Genomic DNA, 12,060 nt, shown 5'->3' with positions numbered 1-12,060 from the left:
GTGTGTGTGTGTGTGTGTGTGTGTGTGTGTGTGTGTGTGTGTGTGTGTGTGTGTGTGTGTGTGTGTGTGTGTGTGTGTGTGTGTGTGTGTGTGTGTGTGTGTGTGTGTGTGTGCGCGAGAGTGTGTGCGCATGCGTGTGTGTGGTGTGCATGTGTTTGTGTGTGTATGAGGGGTAGCTACGTGATGCAGCACACGTCCCTAATTACATCATATGTACATCTGGTCACGACCAGATCACACCTGCTTTGCCTCCTGCTGAAATCTCCTATCAACAGTGGCATTGCCCCTTTTCTCTGTTGTATACAGTGCATTCGGAAAGTATTCAAACCCTTGACTTTTCCACAATTTGTTACGTTACAGCATTATTCTCATCAATCTACACACAATACCCCATAATAAGAAATCAAAAACAGTTTTTTTTTAATGTTTGTAAATGTATTAAAAATAAAGAACTGAAATACCTTATTTACATTAGTATTCAGACACTTTGTTATGAGACTCAAAACTGAGCTCAGGAGCATCCTGTTTCCATTGATCATCCTTGAGGTGATTGGAGTCCACCTGTGTTAAATTCAATTGATTGGATATGATTTGGAAAGGTACACACCTGTCTATATAAGGTCCCACAGTTGACAGTGCATGTCAGAGCAAAAACCAAGCCATGAGGTCGAAGGAATTGTCCGTAGAGCTCCGAGACAGGGTTGTGTCGAGGCACAGATCTGGGGAAGGGTACCAAAACACTTCTGCAGCATTGAAGGTCCCTAAGAACACAGTGGCCACCATCATTCTTAAATGGAAGAAGTTTGGAATCACCAAGACTCTTCCTAGAGCTGGCTGCAAATCCAAACTGAGCAATTGGGGAAGAAGGGTCTTGGTCAGGGAGGTAACCAAGAACCCGATGGTCCCTCTGACAGAGCTCCAGAGTTCCTCTGTGGAGATGGGAGAACCTTCCAGAAGGACAACCATCTCTGCAGCACTCCACCAACAAGGCCTTTATGGTAGAGTGGCCAGACGGAAACCATTCCTCAGAAAAAAGGCAGCCCGCTTGGAGTTTGCCAAGACACTTAAAGGACTCTCAGACTATGAGAAACAAGATGATTTGGTCTGATTGAATGCTTTGGCCTGATTTTTTTTATTCATTTTTTTACCTTTATTTAACTAGGCAAGTCAGTTAAGAACAAATTCTTATTTTCAATGACGGCCTAAGAACAGTGGGTTAACTGCCTGTTCAGGGGCAGAACGACAGATTTGTACCTTGTTAGCTCGGGGGTTTGAACTTGCAACCTTCCGGTTACTAGTCCAACACTCTAACCACTAGGCTACCCTGCCACCCCAAATTCCAAGAGTCCTGGCACCATCCCTATGGTGAAGCATGGTGGTGGCAGCATCATGGTGTGGGGATGTTTTTCAGTGGCAGGGACTGGGAGAACATTCAGGTTTGTGGGGAAGATGAATAGAGCAAAGTACAGAGAGATTCTTGATGATAACCTGCTCAGGACCTCAACCTGGGATGAAGGTTCACCTTCCAACAGGACAACGACCCTAAGCACACAGCCAAGAGAACGCAGAAGTGGCTTTGGCACAAGTCTCTGAATGTCATTGAGTGGCCCAGCCAGAGCCCGGACTTGAACCCGATCCAACATCTCTGGAGAGACCTGAAAATAACTGTGCAGCGACACTCCCCATCCAACCTGACAAAGCTTGAGAGAATCTGCAGAGAACAATGGGAGAAACTCTCTCCAAATACAGGTGTGCCAAGCTTGTAGCGTCATACCCAAGAAGACTCGATACTGTAATAGCTGCCAAAGTTTCTTCAAAAAAGTACTGAGTAAGGGTCTGAGTAAGGGGGGGGTTGATTTAGAATAGGGCTGTAAACGTAACAAAATGTGGAAAAGGTAAAGGGGTCTGAATACTGTCTGAATGCACTGTATTTAATTACATCTCAGACCTGCTGCTCTAGGGGTTACGGCATGTCTACTGAGGTACTCACAACCTTGAAAAGCTAATCAAGCAAATGTATTCTCTATCCATTAATTATTTGCAGCTTTTTCAATCATTCAAAGGGAACCAGACAAGAGTGCACAAGAAGTCAAAGAAAAAATACATAAGACTCCTGTGTGACGTGGTGGTCGAAGGCACAGCATCTCAGTGGAAGAGGCGTCCCTTGGTTCAAATCCAGGCTGAGTCACATCTGGCTGTGATTGGAAGTCCCATAGGGAAGCGCACAATTTTACAAGTGTCGGCTGTGGAAGGCCGTCATTGTAAGTAAGAATTTGTTCTTAACTGACTTGCCTTTTTAAATAACAAAATGTGGATAATCAGTTGCAGTTCTGGTATGTACCAACAGGTGTCAGTGTAGCACAACCAAAGTGCCTGTCTGCAAGGCTACAGTGTTGTTCCTGGGCTGGATATACAAAACATATCCCCAGATTTCTGAATTCCATCTACACTGTTTGTGAGATACGGGCCTCTTTCTCTATGCCCTTTTCCAGAGTGACCAAAAGTAGTTCTCTCCAGTTAGCTGCTGGAGTAGAATAGCGATAATCTTTGGTTTCGGACAGCTAATCTAGCCCAAAATTACTGTAATAAGGTGACAAGCCACTTAAAAGGCCCCCGTGGTACGCCCACGTACTCTGATGAGTTTACAACTGGTGTCAGTCTCAATCAGGAACTCTATTTGATGGTTTTTGGAATAATGTGGTTTAAATTTGAAAATAGATGTATTCACCCAATGTTCTTGGCAATTGCTGGGCTTGGCTGTTAACCATCATTGCCATCACAGCCGAGAGAATGGTCTGGGGACATACACCACAGGAGGTTGGTGGCACCTTAATTGGGGAGGACAGGCTCGTGGTAATGAGTGGAATGGTATCAAATAGATCAAGCACATGGTTTCCATGTGTTTGATGCCATTTAATACGCTCTGTTCCAGCCGTTATTATGAGCCGTCCTCCCATCAACAGCCTCCATTGAGATAAACAGTACCAGTCAAAAGTTGACACCTACTCATTCAAGAGTTTTTATTCATTTTTACACTTTTCTACATTGTAGAATAATAGTGAAGACATCAAAACTATTAAATAACACATGAAATCCTGTAGTAACCAAAAAAAGTGTTAAACAAATCAAAATATATTTTAGATTCTTCAAAGTAGCCACCCTTTGCCTTGATGACAGCTTTGCACACTCTTGGCATTCTCTCAACCCACTTCATGAGGAATTCTTTCCAACAGTCTTGAAGGAGTTCCCACATATGCTTAGCACTTGTTGGCTGTTTTTCCTTCACTCTGCAGTCCAACTCATTCCAAACCATCTCAATTGGGTTGAGGTCGGGTGATTGTGAAGGCCAGGTCATCTGATGTAGCACTCCATCACTCTTCTTGGTCAAATAGCCCTTACACAGCCTGGAGGTGTTGGGTCATTGTCCTGTTAAATCAAATGATAGTCCCACTAAGTGCAAACCAGATGGGATGGTGTATCGCTCCAGAATGCTGTGGTAACTATGCTGGTTAAATGTGCCTTGAATTCTAAATAAATCACTGACAGTGCCACCAGCAAAGCACCATCACACCACCAACTCCATGTTTCACGGGAGCAACCACACATGCGGAGATCATCCGCTCACCTACTCTGCGTCTCACAAAAACACGGCGTTTGGAGAAAAAAAATGACATTTGGACTCATCAGACCAAAGGACAGATTTCCACCAGTCTAATGTCGATTGCTTGTTTTTCTTGGCCCAAGCAAGTCTTCTTATTGGTTTCCTTTAGTAGTGGTTCCTTTTCAGTAATTTGACCATGAAGGACTGATTCACACAGTCTCCTCTGAACAGTTGATGTTGAGATGTGCCTGTTACTTGAACACTGTGAAGCATTTATTTGGGCTGCAATCTGATGTGCAATTAACTCTATTGAACTTATTCTCTGCAGCAGAGGTAACTCTGGGTCTTCCTTTCCTGTGGCGGTCCTCATGAGAGCCAGTTTCATCATAGCGCTTTATGGTTTTTGCAACTGCACTTGAAGAAACATTTACAGTTTTAGAAATTTCCCGGATTGACTGACCTTCATGTCTTAATGATGGACTGTTGTTTCTCTTTGCTTATTTTTTCAGTTCTTGCCATAATATGGACTTGGTCTTTTACCAAATAGGGCTAACAAATGAACTTTTAGGGCAGACCTGTTAATAAAAATACTTTACAGGTGACTACCTCATGAAGCTGGTTGAGAGAATGCCAAGAGTGTGCAAAGCTGTCATCAAGGTGAAGCGTGGCTATTTTGAAGTATCTCAAATATAAAATATATTTTAATTTAACACTTTTTTAAAAACTTACTACATGATTCCATATGTGTTATTTCATGGTTTTGATGTCTTCACTATTATTCTACAAAGAAAAACCCTTGAATGAGTAGGTGTGTCCAAACCTTTGACTGGTACTGTACTATTGTGAACAATAGCAGGAGAAGGCCAAAAGTCTGCAGGATCAGCCTCCAATCTTAACAGGCTTTGATTGGTCAAATATAATTTGATTAACCAATCAAGTGACAGAACCCAAGTTAAGGCACTTGTCTAGTCATTGGAGAGTTCTTAGATGACTCTGTAGTATCTATGGTAGTATTTCTGTTTATAACCAGGCCTTAAATATATGTGCTGTGCACATGGGGGACAGCAGACCAATGAGGTTATCAGATAGATAAGATGCAGTACACCTCTTATGAAATCTTCCCCTGGTGTGGCAGAGAGGAGTGGTAATGTAAGTGTGAGTGTTACCCTCGTCCCTGGGTCCAAGGCCTAGCTGTCCTGTGCTGTGCAGAGCCAGGTATCACACAGCCGTGCTTACAGTTAGACAGCTCATGTTCTCGCAGTAAGTCAGGCTGAATGTCAAGGTCTCTTCCACAACTTCACTGACAAAACACTGTCCGTTAAAACCTAAGTCGGTTAGTGGAAAAACAATTCATACTATCTGACTCACCTATTGGTTACCCCCGATGAACTGAAACACTTCTCTATCCTGTATTGGGGGCCCCTGTTGTGGCATTCCCTTCCTCCATCCCACTCTCTATACCTCTCTCCCTCTCCCTCCCGCTGCCCTTACTGACACCATCTCGCCCTACACCCCCGCCCATCTTCCTCTCTCCCACTTGACCCCGCCTAGAGTGTCGCACGTCGACAGAGGTCCCCTGTCGGGCTCAGCTCTACTCTGCTCCTCTCCGCCTCCTCACCCCTCTTTTCCGCTGCTCTGCATGTGCTTCCAATTACAGACAAAGGAGAGGCGGCCCTGTGCAGCATGTGGTTTCATTTAGAGCAGGTGAAACAGTGTAGGAAAATAGATCCGTCATCTGTCGCATTCAAGAGGCCACTGAGAACGACGTGAAATCATAGCAAAACTAACCCTCAGAGGAGGAGTTTGTCCAGAGCCCTGCAGGGCCAGCTTCTCTTACGGGGGCCCACCGTGGCCCCCAGAGCGGTGCTTCAAAGCTCCACAGGGGGCCTGATAGCACTCTCTCTCCCTTGTAATCGCTCTCTCTTTCTGTATCGTTTGGTTAATATTATTTTTCCTGTTCTTCCTCTGTTATGTTATGGTTCTAGCCTGGGATTCCACAGACTAGTCCCTCTCTGACTCCCTGTCTCCCAGGTGTTCCTGCCAAAAATATCTGAGGAAATGTCTCATTTGATTTGGAGGGATGTCACAACTGAATGCATTCAACCAAAATGTGTCTTCCACATGTAACCCAACCCCTCTGAATCAGCGAGGTGTGGGGGGGGCAGCCTTGATCGACGTCATCGGGAAGCAGTTGGTGGTTAACAGCCTTGCTCCAGGGCAGAACTTGCCGGCTCCGGGATTCTAACCAACAACCTTTCGGTTACTGGCCAATTGCTCTTAACTGCTGGGTACCAGGGATCGAGGGGCTGGGGAGTGGGATGTTTTTTTGCCCTCAGAATAGGTTCAATTCGTCAGGGAATGGACCCTACAAGGTGTTGAAAGTGTTCCACAGGGATGCTGGCCTTTGTTGACTCCAATGCTTCCGACAGTTGTGTCAAGTTGGCTGGATGTCCTCTGGGTGGTGGACCATTCTTGCGTGGACCATTCTTGCGACACACTGGAAACTTTTGAGCGTGAAAATCCAGAAATATTGTAGTTCTTGACACAAACTGATGCGCCTGGTAGCATACCACCCTGCATCCCACTGCTGAATTACCTCTGACGTTAAGCAGGGTTGGTCCTGGTCGGTCCCTCGATGTGAGACCAGATGCTGCTGGAAGTGATGTTGGAGGGCCAGTAGGAGGCACTCTTTCCTCTGGTCTAAAAAAACATATCCCATTGCCCCAGAGCAATGATTGGGAACATTGCCCTCTGTAGGGTGCCATCTTTCGTATGGTATATTAAACGGGTGTCCTGGGGCAGAGTCCTGGCTAAATTTCCAATCTGGCCCTCATACTATTATGGTCACCTAATCATCCCCAGCTCCCCTGTAACTATTCCCTAGGTCATTGCTGTAAATGAGAATGTGTTCTCCATCAACTTACCTGGTAAAATAAGGGTTAAATAAGTGCTAAAATACTATCATACCCCATTCAAAGGCACTTCAATATTTTGTCTGAATTGCACACATACACAATCCATGTCTCAGTTGTCTCAAGGCTTCAAAATTATTACTTAACCTGTCTACTCCCCATAATCTACATTATTTGAAGTGGATTTAACAGGCGACATCAATAAGGAATCATAGCTTTCACCTGGATTTACCTGGTCAGTCTACAGTGGCTTGCGAAAGTATTCACCCCCTTTGGCATTTTTCCTATTTTGTTGATTTACAACAATTACAGCTGCAAGTCTCTTCGGGTATGCCTCTAACTTGGCATATCTAGCTACTGGGATTTTTGCCCATTAAAGGCAAAACTGCTCCAGCTCCTTCAAGTTAGATTGGTTCAGCTGGTGTACATCAATATTTAAGTCATAACACAGATTCTCAATTGGATTGAGGTCTGGGCTTTGACTAGGCCATTCCAAGACTTTTAAATGTTTCCCCTTAAACCACTCGAGTGTTGCTTTAGCAGTATGCTTAGTGTCATTGTCCTGCTGGAAGGTGAACCTCCATCCCAGACTCAAATCTCTGGATGACTGAAACAGGTTTCCCTCAAGAATTTCCTTGTATTTAGCACCATCCACCATTCCTTTAAATCTGACCAGTTTCCCAGTCCCTGCCGATGGAAAAATATCCCGACAGCATGATGGTGCCACCATCATGCTTCACTGTGGGGATGGTGATCTCGGGGTGATAGAGGTGTTGGGTTTGCGCCAGATAGTGTTTTCCTTTATGGCCAAAAAGCTCAATTTTAGTCTCATCTGACCAGAGTACCTTATTCCATATGGTTAGGTAGTCTCCCCCATGCCTTTTGGTGAAGTCCAAACGTGCTTGCTAATTTATTTCTTTAAGCACTGGCTTTTTTCTGGCCTCTGTGGAGTGTACCGCTTAAAGTGGTCCTATGGACAGATACTCCAATCTCCTCTTTGCAGCTCCTTCAGGGTTATCTTTGATCTCTTTGTTGCTTCTCTGATTAATGCCCTCCTTTCCTGGTCCGTGAGTTTTGGTGGGCGGCCCTCTCTTGGCAGGTTTGTTGTGTTGCCATATTCTTTCCATTTTTTTAAATAATGGATTTAATGGTGCTCTGTGAGATGTTCAAAGTTTTGGATATTTTTTATAACCCAACCGTGACCTGTACTTCTCCACAACTTTGTCCCTGACCTGTTTGGAGAGCTCCTTGGTCTTCATGGTGTCGCTTGCTTGGTGGTGCCCCTTGCTTTGTGGTGTTGCAGACTCTGGGGCCTTTCAGAGCGTGTGTGTGCGGAGATCATGTTGCACACAGGTGGACATTATTTAGCTAATTATGTGACTTCTGAAGGTAATTGGTTGCACCAGATCTTATGTAGGGGCTTCATAGCAAAAGGGGGGAATACATATGCACGCACCACTTTTCCGTTTATAATTAAATAAAATCAATTGAAAGTTTTTTTTTTTTCATTTCACGTCACCAATTTGGACTATTTTGTCCATTTACATGAAATCCAAATAAAAATCCATTTAAATTACAGGTTGCAATGCAACAAAATAGGAAAAACGCCCAGGGGGATGAATACTTCTGCAAGGCACTGTATGTCATGGAAAGAGCAGGTGTTCTTAATGTTTTGTATACTCAGTGTATGTGATCATATACAAATGTAAGTACGATTTGACATTATTACAGTATCTTTTAGTCAAATATTAAATCGGTTTCGGCTTCTTGCGGTCAATTTGTTCCGGCCCCCTGACTATCTGCTCAAGAAAAGAATGTTATGTAGTTCATGATCCCTGTCCTATCGGAACAGTCAAAGAACCCTTTTAAGTTCTAGACAGACACTTTTTTTGTAAGAGTGTAACCTCAGTGCTTCATTTGTAAATCGGGAGGTCCCGGAACACAAAGTGTGTACGAGAAGCGGGGGCTCTAAGGTACCGGAACACATTAGTTGTTTGAATACCCTGCAGCGAACTGAAAAGACCAACGAGGTGACTAGCTAGACATTTGACATTTTTTGGGTGTGTTCGTAAATTCAATCTGGAGTGCCAGAGTGCGCTCAGAGTGCCCTCTTGGTTTGCGTAAATCCAGAACGTTGTCAGATTGTCAGTTTGTAATTTCAGAGCGTTTCTCTCACGGAGCGTTCACTGGACGCTCTGGCTGAGGAGTAGGGTTGGTCCCAGCGTCCCAGACACAAATGAAAGAACACCTCGCTCTGACCATTTTACTCGCCCTAGCAGAGCTGGTTCAGCTGTTTTCATGCTTTCCAGAGTGTTGGTAACTAACTGTGCTGCTGGCAACAACATACCTGTACATACTGCTGTAATACTATGCGGATCGTATGGATAGCTTAGCTAACAATTTGTCAGCTAACATAACGTTTAATGTAACTTATTTGAAAAGTCATTACTTTATTACGTTGCTCAACATTTTATTAACATTTGTCATAATTAGTTAAAGCAATATGAATTTGTATCCGCTCTCGTCAGACTTCGGCTGCATATTTTCCGCCATTTTCTTCAAATTTGAAAACGTTGTGAAGCCACGCTAATTTTCTGAAGAATTGCATTATGGGCTCTAAAAGCACGGAAATAGTGTTCACTGCTTGTATACTTTGTATTTTGGTGAATTTTAGTACGGCATCAGGGAACTTTTGGCATGCTAACTATGACCAATAAACATGCTACATACTATATTTACGTCACAAATCGTACGGTTAGTATGAGTATTCAAACACAGCTATTGCGGAACAAAAGTGTCAAACACAACGTAGCAGCCAAGTAGCCTACTATCTATGGTTTTGAAATGGCCAGCCCTCTCCAAGGTGCTGATTAATTCAAAGCATTTTAGACGTCACTGCAGTATGCACACATACTTGAGTATAGCTGCTGTTAACCTAGCAGCTATACTCAAGTATGTGTGCATACTGCAGTGACGTCTAAAATGCATATATATATAAAGTATGGATTTCTTTTAGGCGAATTTTCGAGACCTCAATGTACAGCAACATTTTTAGACGACACTGCAGAACACCTGCCACATGCACACATACTCAGCTGTGGGGCTTACCAGACCCCAATTTCATATCATTTTCAAGACATCAATGTAGCAGTAGAACAAATATCGGCATATAACTTCAACTAAAATAAATGTTGGCTACATCGGAACACCTCCTGCCTATGTGATAATATAAAGCACATATTCAGAATACAAATGTGTTCTGTGCTGTGAAGGTAAAGGGGGAAAAAAATGTCATACCTTTGTTTTCAAAACCTCCCACAATGACCCTCCCCATGTCAAGTCCATTTAACTCCTGAGAGTTAACTTCCTGCTCAAAGCCACGAGCGGGCATGTGGCTGTGGTGTTTAGCCGTCTTCTAAGTCTGTTCTGAAGACTCTGACTGTTGTGTGTGTATTATACAAAAAAATGTGTTAACCTGGGTGTCCTCTTCAGCCTTGTCTACAAGGCTTGCTGCCACCAAATGCACCTTGGTTCAGGCATGTTCAAAAACCTTTTTTTCTGAGGGCTCTTAGTTTTTTATTTATTTTTTACATCTGATGCATAGGATGTTAATTTACTGTACATTCCACCCACTCATTTGCTAGTTTAATCCCTCCAGCCATTTCTAGACCCAAGTTCCCTACCCTTTTTTATGTTGTACAGCCCAACTTTGAATTCTGAATGACAAGCCAGGGGAAATACGTTTGCTTGTTCTCGAACTGCAAATTACTCCTGCTTCGATCACTTCGTGGTGGATGCACTGCCCCCAGCCCCCAGCTCCACGTCTCCCTCTCCTGCTGAGTCTGACTCTCTTGTAGGTCTACTAGCTAGTGGAGGTGCCGGTGGTGATGCTGAACTGATGAGATTAGCAGGGCCATCAGGAACAGTTTGCTGACCACCACTACCAAGACCTGTGTCAAGATCCGTTACTTACATCATCATCTATGTACAAATAAGAGCGCAGGTCTGGAATCAGTGCGGCTGAATGGGATGCTTACATAGAAGGATCACCACGCTTTTACATGAGGATCTTTCTGGGGGGCAGGATAAATAATGAGGAGACAACTTCATTTAACGCTAATCGCTCGGTCCTCCCCTCCCGCTCCGTGGCTCGAAGACTCATTGCGAGCTCACAGAACAGGGCTCCGGGCAGCCGAGCGGAAATGGAGGAAAACTCGCCTCCCTGCGGACCTGGCATCCTTTCACTCCCTCCTCTCTACATTCTCCTCTTCTGTCGCTGCTGCTAAAGCCACTTTCTACCACTCTAAATTCCAAGCATCTGCCTCTAACCCTAGGAAGCTCTTTGCCACCTTCTCCTCCCTCCTGAATCCTCCTCCCCCTCCCCCCTCCTCCCTCTCTGCAGATGACTTCGTCAACCATTTTGAAAAGAAGGTCGACGACATCCGATCCTCGTTTGCTAAGTCAAACGACACCGCTGGTTCTGCTCACACTGCCCTACCCTGTGCTCTGACCTCTTTCTCCCTCTCTCTCCAGATGAAATCTCGCGTCTTGTGACGGCCGGCCGCCCAACAACCTGCCCGCTTGACCCTATCCCCTCCTCTCTTCTCCAGACCATTTCCGGAGACCTTCTCCCTTACCTCACCTCGCTCATCAACTCATCCCTGACCGCTGGCTACGTCCCTTCCGTCTTCAAGAGAGCGAGAGTTGCACCCTTCTGAAAAAACCTACACTCGATCCCTCCGATGTCAACAACTACAGACCAGTATCCCTTCTTTCTTTTCTCTCCAAAACTCTTGAACGTGCCGTCCTTGGCCAGCTCTCCCGCTATCTCTCTCAGAATGACCTTCTTGATCCAAATCAGTCAGGTTTCAAGACTAGTCATTCAACTGAGACTGCTCTTCTCTGTATCACGGAGGCGCTCCGCACTGCTAAAGCTAACTCTCTCTCCTCTGCTCTCATCCTTCTAGACCTATCGGCTGCCTTCGATACTGTGAACCATCAGATCCTCCTCTCCACCCTCTCCGAGTTGGGCATCTCCGGCGCGGCCCACGCTTGGATTGCGTCCTACCTGACAGGTCGCTCCTACCAGGTGGCGTGGCGAGAATCCGTCTCCTCACCACGTGCTCTCACCACTGGTGTCCCCCAGGGCTCTGTTCTAGGCCCTCTCCTATTCTCGCTATACACCAAGTCACTTGGCTCTGTCATAACCTCACATGGTCTCTCCTATCATTGCTATGCAGACGACACACAATTAATCTTCTCCTTTCCCCTTCTGATGACCAGGTGGCGAATCGCATCTCTGCATGTCTGGCAGACATATCAGTGTGGATGACGGATCACCACCTCAAGCTGAACCTCGGCAAAACGGAGCTGCTCTTCCTCCCGGGAAGGACTGCCCGTTCCATGATCTCGCCATCACGGTTGACAACTCCACTGTGTCCTCCTCCCAGAGCGCTAAGAACCTTGGCGTGATCCTGGACAACACCCTGTCGTTCTCAACTAACATCAAGGCGGTGGCCCGTTCCTGTAGGTTCATGCTCTACAACA

Source organism: Oncorhynchus nerka, linkage group LG9a (assembly GCF_034236695.1).
Source record: "Oncorhynchus nerka isolate Pitt River linkage group LG9a, Oner_Uvic_2.0, whole genome shotgun sequence".
In the NCBI taxonomy this organism is placed as follows: domain Eukaryota; kingdom Metazoa; phylum Chordata; class Actinopteri; order Salmoniformes; family Salmonidae; genus Oncorhynchus; species Oncorhynchus nerka.
This window is presented reverse-complemented; position numbering follows the sequence as displayed.